Source organism: Chiloscyllium plagiosum, unplaced genomic scaffold (genome assembly GCF_037043375.1).
Source record: "Chiloscyllium plagiosum isolate Xiang-an unplaced genomic scaffold, Cpla_swu_hap1 HiC_scaffold_28, whole genome shotgun sequence".
In the NCBI taxonomy this organism is placed as follows: Eukaryota; Metazoa; Chordata; class Chondrichthyes; order Orectolobiformes; family Hemiscylliidae; genus Chiloscyllium; species Chiloscyllium plagiosum.
Window position 1 is genome coordinate 41,990,706 of NW_028270166.1, and position 18,286 is coordinate 42,008,991.

The 18,286-nt window shown below is 40.9% G+C and overlaps 1 long non-coding RNA gene across 1 annotated transcript in view; it reads left to right on the forward strand.

Annotated features, from left to right (window-relative positions):
- LOC122565189 (uncharacterized) overlaps positions 1-18,286 on the forward strand; it is a 43,910-nt gene that overhangs the window by 9,706 nt on the left and 15,918 nt on the right. Inside the window, exon 2 of the long non-coding RNA XR_006316105.2 lies at positions 663-992. This is a non-coding gene — a long non-coding RNA (uncharacterized LOC122565189). The remainder of the gene's footprint in view (positions 1-662; positions 993-18,286) is intronic.

An 18,286-nucleotide genomic window follows, 5' to 3' on the forward strand; every position in this document is an offset into this window, starting at 1 on the left:
TCAAAGGCCTTACTGAAATCCATATAGACTACGTCTACCACCCTGCCCTCGTCAACCTTCCTGGTCACTTTATCCAAGAACTCTAACAAATTTGTGAGGCATAATCTCCCACGCAAAAAGCCATGCTGACTATTCCTAATCAATTCCTGTCTTTCCAAATGCATGTATATCTGATCTCTCAGAATCTCCTCAAGTAACTTACCTCCTATGCATTTTCGGCTTATTGGTCTGTAGTTCTCAGGTTTTTCTTTGCAGCCCTCTTGAATAAGGCACAACATTTGCTACCCTCTAGTCTTCTGGGACCTCACCTGTGGCTAACGATGATACAAAAATATCAGCCAAGGCCACTGCAATTTCTTCTCCAGCCTCTTGCAGTGTTCTTGGATATGTCTGGTTACGACCAGCAGATTTATCCACTGAACGGCCTGTTTCCATGATGTACATCTCTATGACTCCAATTAACTAAGTACTTTTGAAATTTAGCCAGTGTTGTAATGTAGAACAAATAATTGGTGAAACGAAGATGGGCCGCTACTTGGGGCTCATATTCTATACTTTCCCTCTATATATAATTTGTGGATGTGGTATTTGTGAGGCATGAATTTACATTTGTATTTAATGTGGAAGTGTTGGAATTCGTCACTATAATGTGTCTTTTTCAGAATGATTCTCCATTGGAGCTGGTTCAATGTACAGCAAGTGGCATCTCATTTGAATGTAGAAGTCCTGAAGCCACCTCCACATTTCTAATGGAAACAGTAAAATATACTGCCAGCCAATTTAAGCTGTATGCTAATTTTGGATATGTACATCTCTCGTGGACGAATAAATGTTTAAACAAAGAAACATTCTCCTCTGGCCTAAGAAGAAATAAACAGTTAAATTCGCCCTTCATTCTTCTTGACAGAGCAGTGAGACAAAATCACGAATCTTCTACCAGAGTATAGTACACAAAGGGAGCTCTGATCAGCAGTCTGAAGAAAGAAGACTTGGTAAAGTTGTTGCAGTTTACCATTTTGAGGAAATCCTTTATGTTGGTCTTTATTAAGTGAAGCTCACAGACTGGTCTTAGTATGTGGGTGAGGTTGTTAACAATCTGTTAACTCTGGGCAGTCTGATTAAAGCACTAGAGTCCTTTTTAATGCACAGTAAAGCTCAAAATGGGATTTGGGGAGTGGATCTGCAGTTGGATACAAGTACACTACACAAACATCAATAACATAAGTCTTGATCAATGGGTGGGAATCAGAAAGCTTCCTGATTTAAATCAGGAGTCAGGTAGGGTTGCCGTTCTCTCCATCCTGTCTTTTTGCTGTAGTTCATCAAGAAAGATGTGGGGGAAAAGTTGTGGGTTAGAGCTATCTCTGGTATTGGAGTGATCAGATCAAAGCTGCCTTATATGTGGCTTAAGTCACCATTGTGATAAAGGTGTATAAGGTAACATCATTTGGCATTTTAAATTTTAAAGAAGAGACAAATCGGTTTTTGATTTCAATTCTATGAAGGTAGCTTTTTTGAGAGGTCATAAACTTATTTGGAACAGTGAACTAAATATATATTTTCCAACAAAACATATTCCTGGTGACAAGCGTGTGGTGTTAATTGGATTTTACTTTGCTGAGTTTTACAACATAAGAGAAAACAAGTGGTCAGGGTCCACTAGTAGCTTAAGGTCAAAGGAACAATTTCATCCTAGCAGGGCAGGTTGTTAGTTTTTAAAACCTCCACATTGTGAGAGTTTGTAAAGTCTGGCTGTTGAAGACAAAAAGGAATCAAAGTTGTCAGAACTGGAAAGAAGTCTCCTAAATCATTAAAGCTGGAGAAAGTCAGTTATGTAAGAAACTATAGTTACGATAGGAGTGATTCTTCACTGGAAATATCTGCAAAGGTTATTGCTGGAAATGTATTGTATATATTTGCTGATAATAGTAATATATAGCTTAACTGTCTTATCTGTATAAGGTTTTATTTGTTTCTGTTTTGTAATAAACTTTTGTTCTTCTGTTAGAGAACGTTGGCAACAGCCTTGTGTGAGTAAGCACCCTGGTAACCCCACTGCAAAATTAAAACTTTATAGTTTATAAATCCAGGTCTCACTCTAGGATTTAACTTGACAGTATTGTCATCAGCTGAGATCATAATAGCTGAGCTCAAATCCGCTGTTGCTGTCCAGACTAGTTGGCATTGACGACCAGTTTGAAGTAGTCTCAGGAGCATTGGTAAATGAAAGCAAGAGCGAACGTTTTTGCGAACTGGGCCAAATATCCTTTGTCCCCTTAACTGTCAGGTGAGATATTCTTCCATAAGCCCCACCACACATCTCCCTCTAGATGACTGTGGTGAAGAAAGTGTTGTCGTTCACCTCCCTTGAGGAATGTGCCTTTCTTTCCCGCCTATCTGCTCCATCCTCGGCTCTGACCCATCAACATCACTGCCCACCTTTGTCTACCTATCGCATTCCTAGCTGCCTCCCCAGCCCCACCCCTCCCATTTATCTCTCAGCCCCCTTTCCTACATTTCTGATGAAGAGCTTATGCTTAAAACGTCAACTCTCCTGCTCCTCAGATGCTGCCTGACCAGCTGTGCTTTTCCAGCACCACACTTTTTGACCCTTTTTAAAGGATGTCTGGAGAAAGATGCAATTGTAAGGTTCATTCTGAGCAACTTCATGGTGCAGAATTGTGTGCTGTATATGCTGTTCTTAAGGAGGCACTGTGAGACAAATATCATATCCACTTGGAGGGCTATCTACTTGGTGAAAGATAATTGCACAAAACTTGCTCGTCATCCAAAGAAAGAAGACCGTGTTGCAGACTGGTATGTTCCAAAGTGCTAAACGACTACTAAAACTCCTGGCAGTCACTACAGAGGTGCAATGTTGAGAGGTTACTGTCTAAAACCTTTCAGTTATAACACACACAAGGGATGATAAAAAAGCTGTGTTTCTTAAAATAAATATATATTTTGAATAAAGGATTGAAAATGCATTGAAGTGTCCCAGAATGGAACATGATTTATAGAGGGGGAAAGAAAAGTCTATTGCAATTTCTTTAATTTCCTATTTTAAATGTTTTTGTCCTCAGTCTGTATATCTGATGTGGAAAGTTAATTTGTTAAATCTTAACATTATTAAGGATATAATGTGTAAAATAACATTTGGGGCCAAATTTAATTTTATTTCAGATTCTGTAATATTTGAGTTGAAATGTTTTGTGATGTATTTTTACAAATTTTATGAATAAAGTATAGTTTTGTTTTGGAAGGAGGAAGAAAAGCAAAACCCACAAACAGCAGTGTGGTAATGATCAAATAATCTGGATTAGAGAGAACTATTATTTAGGATTTAAAAAGTTCTCTGCTGTTTCTCAAATGGTGCCATGGGATCACTTACCTGAGATGATAGAGTCCTGAAGCCTAGTTTTAATATCCCACCCAAAGGACAGCATCCCTAACCATTTTAGCATGCTCTATGTTGCACTGAAGTGTCAGCCGAGGTTCTGTGTTCAATTTTCAAGACTTGAACGTACAAGACTTGACTTGTCCACACAGAGGTCAGAGTGCTAGCATTTAACTAAGATTGATACTTTTGATAGTTGGTAGCTTGTGCATGTAGATTAGATTACTTACAGTGTGGAAACAGGCCCTTCGGCCCAACAAGTCCACACCGACCCGCCGAAGCGCAACCCACCCATACCCCTACCTTTACCCCTTTAACCTAACACTACGGGCAATTTAGCATGGCCAATTCACCTGACCCGCACATCTTTGGACTGTGGGAGGAAACCGGAGCACCCGGAGGAAACCCACGCAGACACGGGGAGAATGTGCAAACTCCACACAGTCAGTCGCCTGAGTCGGGAATTGAACCCGGGTCTACAGGCGCTGTGAGGCAGCAATGCTAACCACTGGGCCTTTTCTACCCTGCCCAATAGCATTATCTTCAATACAAAGCCATTGGACTACGCAGAAGTAGACCCATTCGGCTCAAGTCTGCTCTGCCATTCAATACAATTATGTCTGATCTGACCCTCAACATTATTTTTTGCTATAACCCTTGATTCCTTTACTGATGTAAAATCTATCTTGGCCTTGAACATTGGTCAGACTCTGCTGTTCACAATTTCCTGCAGTAAAAAGTCCATTACGTTTTCACAGATTCATTACTCTGAGTGGAGAAGTTCCTCCTTATCTCTGTTTTAGTGATACTCTGAGATTATGCCTTCTGGTTCTAGACTCTCCCATAAGGGGAAACAACGTTACTGAATTTATCTGTCAATTTCTCTAAGAATCTAGTCTGCTTGAATAAGATTATCTCAAATTCTTCTAAACTGCAATGTGTACAGGCCCAACCTACTCAACCAATTATTTTGCTAATAGTATAGTCATATTGCAAACGTTAGGAATGAATCTTCAGAAATAGCTGGAAAACTGAAAGAATGCTCACTTTGCAATGGAGTCTGCTTTTACCTGATGCCACCTATGTGAAATATTTGGATATTACATTTTTCAGTCCTAAACCATCAATCGAAATGTCTTAACTAGCTTTGCAAAACTGCAAGAAATTGCAAACGAGTAAAACAATCCAGCCTATTTCAGTTGTCCAGATAAATCTTTTCATCTCTAGCGTTCCATCTTCATCTTAGGATTCATTAAAGACTCCAGGATTTTCACTTCCACTAATCTTGGAAATCTATTACAAAATGTATCAGTTTATATGAAAAGAGTTCCTAAAATCAATCCTAAATGCTACTTTCATTAGTTTGTCCTGTTGTATAGGGGTTAAGCTCTGAAAGGATTGACCAGGCATGTTAAAGTTACCATCTACATCTCCCTTATAGTATTTTAAACATTGATATGACGGACGATGTAACTTGTGCCTGATTGCCATAATGCAATAGACCATGTCTTGCTTAGAATAAGAGCATCTTCCCATTAGATTACCTCATGGTTCTCCTTTACCATACTTGACCAAGAAGGCCTTGTAGATCCCAACCTTAAAAAAACATTGGCAGGAAATCTATCTTACAAAGAGCACTGCTGAGGATTCGTCACAGTTCTACTGTTGCAATATTACTTGAAGCAACATAGATTTTAAGCAAATTGAAAAGATACTATAAGATTACCACTGGATGCCTTCTTTTGAAGGCTGATATATCCAACCCTCTCCTGTCTTCATCTTATCTGCATTTCATCTGTATACCTCAGTGAACAGAATTGGGTGCAGCACTTGTGTTGCTAAGTAACCATAATCTCTATGTCCTCTGATTTGTGTTTTGATACATTGTGCAGCATTACATGGTCTTTGTTAATTATAGTTCTTCATTAGGCATGTTTTACAAATGATCTTCTAAGAAAGAGGCTTTCTTATAATCTTATAGAATTGTAGACTGAAGAAGTGCAGGTATCAAGTTTATGGGCCTATTTAAAGGAGATGGATTTAGTTGCATAAAAGTGACAAGCTTGTCCCATGCATTTGCTGTTGTGCTGATAACAGACTTGTTGCTCATCGTGAATGTTAATGCGAGATATAGAGTGCAGAGATGTTAGCCTGTTATCAGAATGATGAACAACAGCAACAGCAATCCCAGGTAAATAGTGCGGTGAAGAAGGCATATGGCGTACTGGCTTTTATTGGTAGAGGAATTGAGTTCCGGAGCCCTGAGGTCATGTTGCAGTTGTATAAGACTCTGGTGCGGCCGCATCTGGAGTATTGTGTGCAGTTTTGGTCGCCATACTATAGGAAGGATGTGGAGGCACTGGAACGGGTGCAGAGGAGGTTTACCAGGATGTTGCCTGGTATGGTAGGAAGATCGTATGAGGAAAAGCTGAGGCACTTGGGGTTGTTTTCATTGGAGAAAAGAAGGTTTAGGGGTGACTTGCTAGAGGTGTACAAGATGATTAGTGGTTTAGATAGGGTTGACCATGAGAACCTTTTTCCACGTATGGAGTCAGCTATTACGAGGGGGCATAGCTTTAAATTAAGGGGTGGTAGGTATAGGACAGATGTTAGGGGTAGATTCTTTACTCAGCGAGTCGTGAGTTCATGGAATGCCCTGCCAGTAGCAGTGGTGGACTCTCACTCTTTATGGGCATTTAAACAGGCATTAGATAGGCATATGGAGGATAGTGGGCTAGTGTAGGTTAGGTGGGCTTGGATCGGCGCAACATCGAGGGCCAAAGGGCCTGTACTGCACTGTATTTTTCTATGTTCTATCATTTATGAGGTAATTTTTGTTTGAATTATAATTCCCAAAAAGTGTTCCAAAGGGATAGATGATGAGCCTTAATGGTGGCGTGGTTACACGATTAGATTAGATTCCTTGCAGTGTGGAAACAGGCCCTTCGGCCCAACCAGTCCACACTGACCCTCCGCAGAGTAACCCAATCAGACCTATTTCCCTCTGACTAATGCACCTAACACTACGGGCAATTTAGCATGCCCAATTCACCTGGCCTGCACATCTTTGTACGTGGGAGGAAACCAGAGCACCCGGAGGAAACCCACGCAGACACTGGGAGAATGTGCAAACTCCACACAGACAGTCGCCCGAGGCTGGAATTGAACTCAGGTCCCTGGTGCTGTGGGGTAGCAGTGCTAACCACTGAGCCAGTATGCCACCCATGGTGACCTAAACATCGGTTGATGGCATGTCTTCAAGATAGGAAAAGGGTCAGCTAAATATTGCATCCTTTGTTTTGCTATTCATTTATACCAGGGCTGTTCAGTATCACAACTCTATCAAACAACCTTGGTTCCCTAAGGGAAGGCGTGTTATCATTTATAATCCATCCCATTTTAATGAAGCATCAACAAAAAGACTATATAATTATTGTTGTTTGTGGAAGCTTACTGGTAAAGAATTGACTGTCACTTTTGTGTATCCCTGGTTGGGGATTCTAGAGCTAGGGAGCACAATTTAGTAATAAGGAGGATGCTGCATAGGTCTGAAGTGAGGAGAATTTTTAAACTCAGGGTTGTAAATCTTTCGAGTTCTCTACCACAGAAGACTGTGGAAGCTCAACCTTTGAGTATCATTAGAGTCACGAAGTCATACAGCATGGAAAGATATCCTTTGGTCCAACTTTCCACGCTGACCCAAGTTTCCCAAACTAAACTAGTCCCACTTGCCTGCATTTGGCCCATATCCTTCTAAACCTTTCCTATTCATGTACATATCCAAATGTCTTTTAAATGTTGTGACTGTACCTGTGCCTACCACTTCCTTTGTCAGTACATTCCACACAAATCACCCTCTGCATGGAAGACATCCCTTGTGTCCCTTTTAAATCTTTCTCCTCTCACCTTTTAAAAATGTGCCCCTAGGTTTTGAACTTACCCTCCCTAGGGAAAAGACCTTTGCTAATCACCACTGCCTTATCGTGTGCCACTTTCCAATTCCTCTTTCAGCTTATCCATTTCTGCAGTCCGAATCATGCAGCATGGAATCAGACCCTTTGGTCCAACTAGTCCCACTTGCCTGTGCTTCACCTATATCCTTCCAAATCTTTCCTATTCATGTGCTTATCCAAATATCTTTTAAATATTCTAACTGCACCCACATCCACCACTTTCTTTGGCAGTTCATTCCACATATGAACTAATGTCTGTTTTAAAAAATGTTGTCCCTCAAGTCCTTTTTAAATCTTTCTCCTTTCAACTTAAAAATATGCCATCTAGTTTTGAACTCCCTCCATTCGAGGGAGAAGACCCTTGCTATTGATCTTATCTAAAATTCTATAAGGTCACCCTCAACTTCCTAAGCTTTCATTAAAAAAGTCCGATCCTTTCCAGCCTATTCTTTTAATCCAAACCTTCCATTCCAGTAATATTCTGATAAATCTTTTCTGAACCCTCTCTAATTTAATAACATCCTTCCTATAGTAGGGTGACCAAAACTGTACACAATACTCCAAAAGTGGCCTGATCAGCATCCTGTACAACCTTAACATGATGTCCGAAATTCTACACTCAGTGGTCTAAGCAATGAAAGGCAAGTGTGCTAAATGCTTCTGAACCACCCTGTCTACCTGTGATGCAACTTTCAAGGATTTGTGTACCCGAACCCCTAGGTATCTCTGTTCAATAATATTACCCAAGGTCTTACCATTAACAGTACAAGTCCTGCCCTGAAGATGTACAGCACGAAAACAGACCCTTCGATCCAACTCATCCATGTTGACCAGATATCCTAAATTGATCTTGTCCCATTTGCCAGCACTTTGTCTACATCCCTTTAAGGTGAAAGTGAGGACTGCAGATGCTGGAGATTAGAGTCAAGATTAAAGTGGTGCTGGAAATGCACAGCAGGTCAGGCAGCATCGGAGGAGCAGGAAAATAGAGGGTCCTGATGAAGGGCTCCTGCCCATAACATCAATTTTCCTGCTCCTCGGATGTTGCCTGACCTGCTGTGCTTTTCCAGCACCACTCTAATCTTGACTCATATCCCTCTAAACCCTTCCTATTCGTATACCCATTCAGATGCCTTTTAAATGTTGTAATTGTACCAGCCTCCACCACTTCCTCTGAGAACTCAATCAATACACGCATCTCCTTTTGCGTGAAATACTTGCCCTTTAGGTCCCTTTTAAGTCTTTCCCCTCTCACCCTAAATCTATGCCTTCTAGTTCTGGACTGTCCCACCAGAGGGAAAAGAGCTTGTCTATTTACCCTATCCATGCCCCTCATGATTTTATAAACCTCTATAACGTCACCCCATAGTCTCCAATGCTCCAGGAAAGACAGCCTATTCAGCTTCTCCGTATAACTCAAACCTTCCAACCTGGCAACATCCTTGTAAATCTTTTCTGAATCCTTTCAAGTGTCACAACATCTTTCTGATAGGAGAGAGACCAGTATTGCACACAATATTCCAAAAGTGGCTTAACCAATGTCCTGTGTAGCCAAAACATTACCTCCTAACATCTATGCTCAATGCTCTGACCAATAAAGGAAAGCATACCAAACACCACCTTCACTATCCTATCTACCTGCGACTCCACTTTCAAGGAGCTATGAACCTGCACTCCAAAGTCTCTTTATTCAGCAACACACCCTCGGACCTTACCATTAGTGTATAAGTCCTGCTATGATTTGCAATCCAAAATCCAGCACCTTCCGTTTATCTAAATTAAACTCCATTTGCCACTCCTCGGCCCATGAGCTCATCTGATCAAGATCTCATCGTACACTGATGTTAACTGTCTTCGCTGTCTGCTACACCTCCAATTGTAGTGTCATTGCAAAATTACTAACTATACTACTGATGTTTAAAAGCAGTGGATCCAGCACCGATCCTTGTGGCACTCCACTGGTCACAGGCCTCCAGTTTGAAAGGTAACCCTCCACCACCACCCTCTGCTTCTACCTTCGAGCAGTTCTGTATCCAAATGGCTAGTTCTCCCTGTATTCCATGAGATCTAACCTTGCTAAGCAGGCTATCATGAGAAACATTGTCGAATACCTTACTGAAGCCATATAGTTCACGTCCACTGCTCTGCTCTCATCAATCCTCTTTGTTACTTCTTCAAAAACCTCAATCATGTTTGTGAGACATGATTTCCCATGCACAAAGCCATGTTGACTATTCCTAATCAGTCCTTGCCTTTCCAAATACATGTACATCCTGTCCCTCAGGATTTCTTCCAATAACTTGCCCACCACAAATGTCAGGCTCAATGGTCTATAGTTCCCTGGCTTTTCCTTACCACCTTTCTTAAATAGTGGCACCATGTTAGCCAGTCTCCAGTCTTCTGGCACCTCACCTGTGACTATCAACGATATAAATATCTCCGCAAGGGACCTAGTAATCACTTCCCTAGCTTCCCATAGAGTTCTAGGGTACACCTGCTCAGGTCCTTGGGATTTATCCACCTTTATGCATTTTAGGACATCCAGCACCACCTCCTCTGTAATATGGATATTTGTTAAGGCATTTGCTTGTTTTCATCATTCAAGACAGAGCTTATAAGAGCAGGAGTGCTCATGGCAGCATGATTGGGATGCCAGAGAAAGTGAGGTCCTGCATGTCCTCTGTGGTCGAATAGCCAAAGAAGGTTGAATGTCTCACCAGCTGCAAAGGTGGAAGAAAGTTTCATTAGTAAGTTCAGACAAAGGATTGGAGTTGTACAAAAGTTTGGTTGGGTTATAGTTGGAGCATTGTGCTGCTGTGATCACTACATTTTAAGAAGGATGTGTTTGCACTGGAAGGGATGCAGAGAAGATTGACCAGGATGTTGCCTGGGAAAGAACATCTCAGCTATCAAGAAAGACAAGATAAGCTCAGGTTTTTTTTTGGAGCAGAGAAGGTTGAGGGATGCCTCAAGGTGGTGTGTAAGATTTATGCAGGGCATGGACAGCGTGAATAGAGAGCAGCTATTATCTTAGTTAAAGGGTAAAGAATGTGGAAGCTCACTTTTATAATGGTAGGTAGGAGGTTTAGAGGGGATTTTAGGAAAATCTTTTTCAGTCAGAATGTGATGGAGGGTCTGGAATGCACTATCTCGAAGGTGACTCAGACAGGAAACCTCACAACCTTTAAAAAGTATTTGGATGAACATTTGAAGTGTTGTACCATTTGGAATTATGGGCCTTGCGTGGGAAAGTGGGTCGAGTGTAGGTGTGGTGTATTTTTGGTGGTACTAACTAGGGTGGCACAGTGGTTCAATGGTTAGCACTGCTGCCTCACAGGCCAGGGAACCCGGTTCAATTCCAGCCTCCGGTGACTGTCTGTGTGGAGTTTGCATATTCTCCGTGTGTCTGTGTGTGTGTCCTCCGGGTGTTCCAGTTTCAATCCAATGATGTGCAGGTCAGGTGAATTGACCATGTTAAATTGCCCATTGTGTTAGGTGCATTAGTCAGGAGTAAATGTATGGAAATAGGTCTGGTGGATTACTCTTCGGAGGGTCAGTGTGGACTTGTTGGCCAAATGGCCTGTTTCCACACTGTAGGGAATCTAATCTAATTCGATTATTTGAAGGACCTCTTTACTGTATGATTAATTCATCTGTCACTTGTACCAATACTTGTACATGGTCTACTATATTCACAGGAGAAAGTGAGGTCTGCAGATGCTGGAGATCAGAGCTGAAAATGTGTTGCTGGAAAAGCGCAGCAGGTCAGGCAGCATCCAGGGAACAGGAAAATCGACGTTTCGGGCATAAGCCCTTCTTCAGGAATGAAGAAGAGCTTATGCCCGAAACGTCGATTCTCCTGTTCCCTGGATGCTGCCTGACCTGCTGCGCTTTTTCAGCAACACATTTTCAGCTACTATATTCACAGCCTTGTCTCACTGAAATTTTTCATTGTCACAGGACTTGGAAAATGAAAGCCTTTTTGTGACTTTTTTTTAACATGGGGATTTTGGAGTACTGTCATCACCTTTGTGATGTTAATGGGTCGATCGTCAGATTTTGGTAACATGTCAAACAAATGTGATGACAAGGATCAAGTTACTATTACAACCTTCTTCCATCACTGCAGCTAGTGAGAGACAGGGCCTTTTTTTGGCTATCCTACTGTTGAGGATATTTTGGGCACTCAAAACTGGCTCTTACTGGGAGTACAGAGCCCAATGGCATCAATCATCAAAGTGCATGACCCTCAAGGAGACTATCAATAAATGGTTACATTTATCAATAAATGATTACACCCCAGTTAACCATGTTGATTTGTTTTATGAGGTCTTAAGGTAGGGATATCTATTGATATTTTTTACACTGACTTCCAAAAATCATTGAACAAGGCTCAACAACAAAGACTGAACAAAAATGAAAGTTGATTGGTTTGTGTTAGAATTTGGATGTTATGAGTAAGTGTAATAAAAATATATTGAAATTGGTTAGATGTGATTGGTATTTGATTGGAATCTCTACAGGAATGTTGGTTCTTCATTGTTTGTAAATGATTTGAAGGAAGAAAGAACTGTTCATCTAAATTTTCTGATGGTACTGTAACTCCAAAGAGTAGTTGATAGATGAGTTGAGTAGGCGGTTCTATGATCAATAGACTTTTACAAGGCAACTGTGAGAACATCATAGTTGGACCTAAGAAAGATGGATGGCTATCTTCTCACTGTGCTGAAGACAAAAGTGGATTAGGAGAACAATTTATGGATGTAATGATTGCAAGAATATGAATGAGTTCGCTGATTTGCCGAGATTAACAGGCACAATCAGGGAGACCTAGATGACATTAAAAGATTGAATGTGAGAGATATTGAGCCCACGAGTGCCTGACTCAGTGAGAAGCACTGCTATTTTCAAAGGCTATTGTTATGAGGTTGAAGGTGTGTACTGTACCTTTAAAAGAGAGTGAATGCTGTTCTGAACTGTGAGCTTACATGCACCTATGAATATGACTAGATGGCAGTCCCAGAGTGTACTGGAAAATTGAAAGTATGTAACATTTGGCTGTGAAATTGATACCTGAATTTTGGTTGCTATTTTGACAACAATTTGAATTTAACCAATCAGTTTAAATTATGCTATAAATAATTATACTAAAATCCAAATGAGTTTGCATTTATTGTTTTGCCAACATTGAACCAACGAGACAATCTGATTTTGAGGGGGGTATAAAATGCAGATCGTTTGAAACTTGGTCAGAGAACAACTGCCATTGAGTCAAACACCTGGAGATTTAACATCTTGTTCTTCAAGGAATTAGGAAACACTGTCTATCAAAGGTACCTTTTCATATGAAACATACTCGCAGTATAAAGAAAGAAGATGACCCAGGTAATTCAGCTGGAAGAGGGAAGATACAGAAAATGACAATGGCTGTGTGGTTTTCAAAAAAAATTAAGTTGATGTAATTTTAGTAAGTGTGTTATTGGAACAACTTACTATTATAGAGTTGGAGGCAGATAATAAGCAGTTAAGAGAAAGGGGGACTTAGAGTTGTGAGTAGTTGTTTAATGTTCACTTTTAGAGTAAAAAAATGTTATTTTCTTTAAATAGTGGAATTTGGGAGTTCTCTGTCATTCATATTTTAATAGATTACAATGCAAGATAAGCTTTTCTGGGTGCTTGGTTTAAAATTAACAGAGGTGTTCACCTCTGTGTCATAATACTATGCATTTGTAAATAAAGGATGATTGGTGATGGGATGCTGACTTATGAAGCGTTATTTCAATGGGTCCAACCACAGCAACTATTAAAAACACGTGAACAAATAGAAAAAAATAATTTTCAAAGACTATTAGAACAATATGTCTCAGCTGACCAGAGCTCGAGTTAAATCCCATCTGGATCAGTGCGTTCAGTTCTGGGCACTGCAACTCCAGGGTACATTGACCTTGAAGTTTAGCTTTATGGATTCACAAGGATACCAGAGCTGAAAGGGTTAAATTGAGAACAGTTGCATAGACCAGCTTTGCACATCCTTGAACATTGATGTTTAAAGGCTACTGTAATTGAAGTGTTTAGGGTAATTAGTGGAGTTGGTGGTATAAAAACAAGATAGAAATGGTATCTTCTGGTAGGGAAATGTGGAACATAACATTAGAGTTTCTGCTACATTTTGGGGTAATGAATTCCACAGATTCACGACCATTTGAGAGAAGTAATTTCTATTAATCTGTTTTAAATCTGCTACTCCTTATCCTAAAACTGTATTCTCTTGTTCTCGATTGCCCTACATGAGGAAGCATTTTTTCTACATCTACTTTGTCAATTTAGAGGCTTATGTGCATCAATTAGATCTCCTTTCATTCTTCTTATCTCTAGTGTGTGTATATGCACAAATTGCCCATTCTCTCTTCATAGAACAAACTTCCTCATCTCTGGAATCAATCTTTTCTGAACTGCCTCCATTGCAACAACATCCGTTCTCATGTAAGGGCACAGCAGGTGCTGCTTCATTAACTGTACAGTTGCAGCAGCATTTCTCCACTTTTTTTTACTGCATTCCTTTAGCAATAAATGCCAAAATTCCATCTGCTGTCCTTATCACCTGCACGGTACCTGCATATTAGTTTTCTGGGATTCATGTACAAGGATACTTTGATTCCTCTGCACTGAGGTGTCTCTCTATTTAGATAATTTGCTTTGCTTTTCTATTTCTCTGATCAAAATAGATAGCCTTCATGTTAAACTTCATATATCAAATTTTGTCCTATTCACCTTACCTATTCACATCCATTTGTAAAGTTTTTATTACTTCATTGGAACTTATTTTCCCACTCATTTTAGTGTGACCTTTGGACAAATTTGGTTCAGTACGTTGTTTACTTGCATCCAAGTCATTAGATTAGATTAGATTAGATTCCCTACAGTATGGAAACAGGCCCTTTGGCCCAACATGTCCATACCGACCCTCTGAAGAGTAGCCCACCCAGACCCATTCCCCATATTCACCCCTGACTATGGGCAATTTAGCATGACCAATTCACCTAACCTGCACATCTTTGGATTGTGGGAGGAAACTGGAGCACCTGGACTAAACCCACGCAGACACGGGGAGAATGTGCAAACTCCACGTAGTCAGTTACCCAAGGCAGGGATCGAACCTGGGTACCTGGAGCTGTGAGGCAGCAGTGCTAACCACTGAACTCCTGTGAAGTTGCCCCCTTGACCACAAAGGGAGGAGTGAAGAGGGAGATGGCATGGGGCTGGGTGACACCAGGTTCTGGGAGTAGAGTGGTGCTGGAAAAGCACAGCAGTTCAGGCAGCATCCGAGGAGCAGGAAAATCCGACGTTTCGGGCAAAAGCCCTTCATCAGGAATCCTGATGAAGGGCTTTTGCCTGAAACGTTGGACATTCCTGCTCCTCGGATGCTGCCTGAACTGCTGTGCTTTTCCAGCACCATTCTACTCCAGAATCTGGTTTCCAGCATCTGCAGTCATTGTTTTTACCTAGGGTGACACCAGGCACATGGACACACAAGATGGCTGCGGAGCCATCAGTTGGCCAACTTGACATACAAGATGGCTGCCAGATCACAATATGGACAGAAACAGCAGAGCAGATACAGACACTGCCTCGGGCCACCAGAATGCACTCACAACCAAGAGAATACCCATGAGTAAAGAACACTGCCTGCCAAAGTGTCTGGGTCCAGCCAACACCTCTTATAGAAATGCTAATAGCTTGATACAGACTCAATACAAAATGTTAATAGCCAGGTCTGCAGTAATCATCCTTCTCAGGAAGAGCAATTAGCGTGCATTACCACAGCAATGGATTTCCATGTAAACATTGAAACTGGCAATGTTTACAGTGAAACTGACAATGACCACGCGGAAATTAACAAAGGCTGCACTGGAACCGACAAAGACTGTATTGAAATATCAACGATTCTGCAACGATTGCCATAAACAAACCATGTTACCAAGGCAATAATCTCATCACTGATCTATTGTATCACAGGATGTATAAAAGTTTCTTGACATGTTGGTCGAGAGAAGACTCGCAGCTGACCACTGTGCTGTTGGTACCTTTCTCTCCCTGTAGCTCCAGTATTTCCTTGTGCAATAAACTCTGCCATTGAACCCCAATTCTGACTCTGAGACTGGTGTTTTTCCTGACAATACCACGTTATCCACTTGTGCTGCCACTTTTAAAGAACTGTGGACATTTTGTCTAAATCCGTCTCGATGTGAATGTTTCTAAGGATTCTGCCATTTATTGTATACTACCGTCTTGCATTATATCTTGCAAAATGTTTCTCTTTGCGTTTGTCTGGATTACATTCCATCTGCCATTTCTCTGCCCAAGTCACCAGCCCATCTATATCCTGCTGTATCCTTTGGCAATCCTCCTCACTATTTGCAGCTCCCCCAACTTTTGTGTGGCTAGCAAACGTACTAATCAGACCACCCACATTTTTCTCCAAATCATTTATACACAATACAAATATCAGCAGGCTGATCCCTGGGGAACACCATTGGTCACAGATCTCCAGTCAGAAAACCACCCTTTACTGCTCTTTGTCTTCTATAGCCAAATCAGTTCCAAGTCCATCACACCAGATCACTGCAGATTCCATGTGACTTCACCTTCTGTATCAGCTTGCCATGACTGACATGGTCAAAGGCCTTGCTAAAGTCCATGTGGACAACATCCACTGCTCTGCCCTCAGTAATCTTTGTCACTTCCTCAGAAAAAAATGCAATCAGATTTATGAGACATGACCTCCTCATTAATACAGATAGTTCTTCTGTAACGTGTTGGTTGCATTTTTGTTCAACCCTTTGTTGTAGAAAAACTGTGCTTTAGAAATAGCATTTAAAGTGATGGTGTTGTAATTGCGTTACAGCCGACACATGTTTTAAAAGTTTGCACTTTAGAAACTGTGTCCCCAATTTGTCAATTGCGTTATAGTGAATTTGCATTAGCGAAACGTGTGTTATGCAGAACGACCTGTATAGATTTTGTCCGACACTCATTGGGAGAATTCACAAGAAATACCAACTTAAGGAGAAAATCAATATTTATATTGCATTAGATTGCAGATTGGTTAGCAGGTGGACTCTGGTGGAAGCATTTCCTGCCTCTTGAAGGAAGCAATCTTGCTCATTTTTTTCAAATAATGCATGTTGAAATAAATACTGCATTTACAAAATCTGTTTTAAAAGTTTAAAATATTCTTCTACCAACCTCAGGAGTAAAAAGTAAATAGTTGTGTCCTAAGGACTAAAAACCCCCTGTGCAACCCACTAGAGACATCTTGTCAACTGGAAAAAGGCTGATGTATCCTCTGTTGGTTAGGCAATCCAAACTAATAAATTACTCCTAGCCTCATATGATCCTGCCTCGTGCATTAATCTTTTGTGCAACACCTTATCAAAGCTTTCTGGAAATCCAGATTATTTACGCCTACAGGATTCCCATCATCTACTTTGTTTGTTAGATCTTCGAAGAACTCTTGCAAATTAGACAAACAGGATTTACCCTTCTTAAAATCATGCCGACTCTTGATTGCATTTTGACTTTCCAAATGTTATTTCTTCCTTAATGCATACTGTTATTCCTTCCTTAATACATATGGTTATTCCTCCCTTAATAATGGATTCTAACAGTTTCCAAATGGCGCATGTTTAATTAGCTGTCTATAGTTTCTTTCGTTCTGCCCCCCTCGAATAAGGACATTATATTTGCATTTTTTCAATGCACTGGAACTTTCCTGCATCCAGGGAACTTTGGATATTATAAACAATGGATCCACTGTCCCTGCCGTCACTTCGTTTAAGATCCTAAGATGTAGGTCATCAGGCCTTGGGGATTTGGCTGCCTTCAATCCCAATAATTTGCTGTACAAGAAGCTATAACCATATAAACTAGGCTATTCAGGCTGACTGGATTGGTGGTGCTGGAAGAGCACAGCAGTTCAGGCAGCATCCGAGGAGCAGTATTCAGGCTGACTGTTAGAAATCAGCTCTTCACACAGGTTGTTAGATGATGGACTTAAAGGTAATTGGGGTTGATAGGAATGTGGGGTTCAGAACAAGGAGATCGGCCACAACCTTACTGAATGTTGGAATGGACTTGAGGATTCTGAGTAGCCTATTTTCTGGAGGGCTGGACAAATCATTCGGGTCAGTTCAATTGCAAATTTTCAAATGGAGTTTATACTTTGGTTTGACAAAGAATTTGAAAGGGGTTGTTGGAACCATGATGGGTAGATGGTGTCATATTGCTGCTCAACCACGATCTAAATGAATTACCTCCTCCTGTTCTGATGTTTAGTTTTACATTTTCCCACATGGTTATGATGGAAGTAATGGTCCACAATCTTAATTTTATGTATATGCCAGCATGAGATTTATGACTGCAATGAATGAGATGGGTCCCAGTTGCATTAAACACATTACTTTTAAAAGTGAAATCTATTAAAGTAGAAATGTAGCCAATTCTCATAATTTTCCAATGAAGCACATAGAATATCAATTCGACACAGTATGTGTCTCATCAGTGTAAAAGGTGTTGCAGCTGTTTGAATTCGTGTATCGCTGGACATCAGTGCATCTGTGAAAATTAACAAACAGTACAAAATCCCATGCAAGGACTGCACAAAACACTACATCGGACAAACAGGAAGACAGCGAACGATTCGCATCCATGAACACCAACTAGCCACGAAACGACATGACCAGCTATCCTTAGTAGCCACACACTCAGATGACAGGCAACATGAGTTCGACTGGGACAACACTACTATTATAGGACAAGCCAAACAGAGAAGAGCCAGGGAATTCCTAGAGGCATGGCACTCATCCACAGATTCAATCAATAATCACATCGACCTGGACCCAATATACCGACCACTGCAGCGGACAGCTGGAACTGA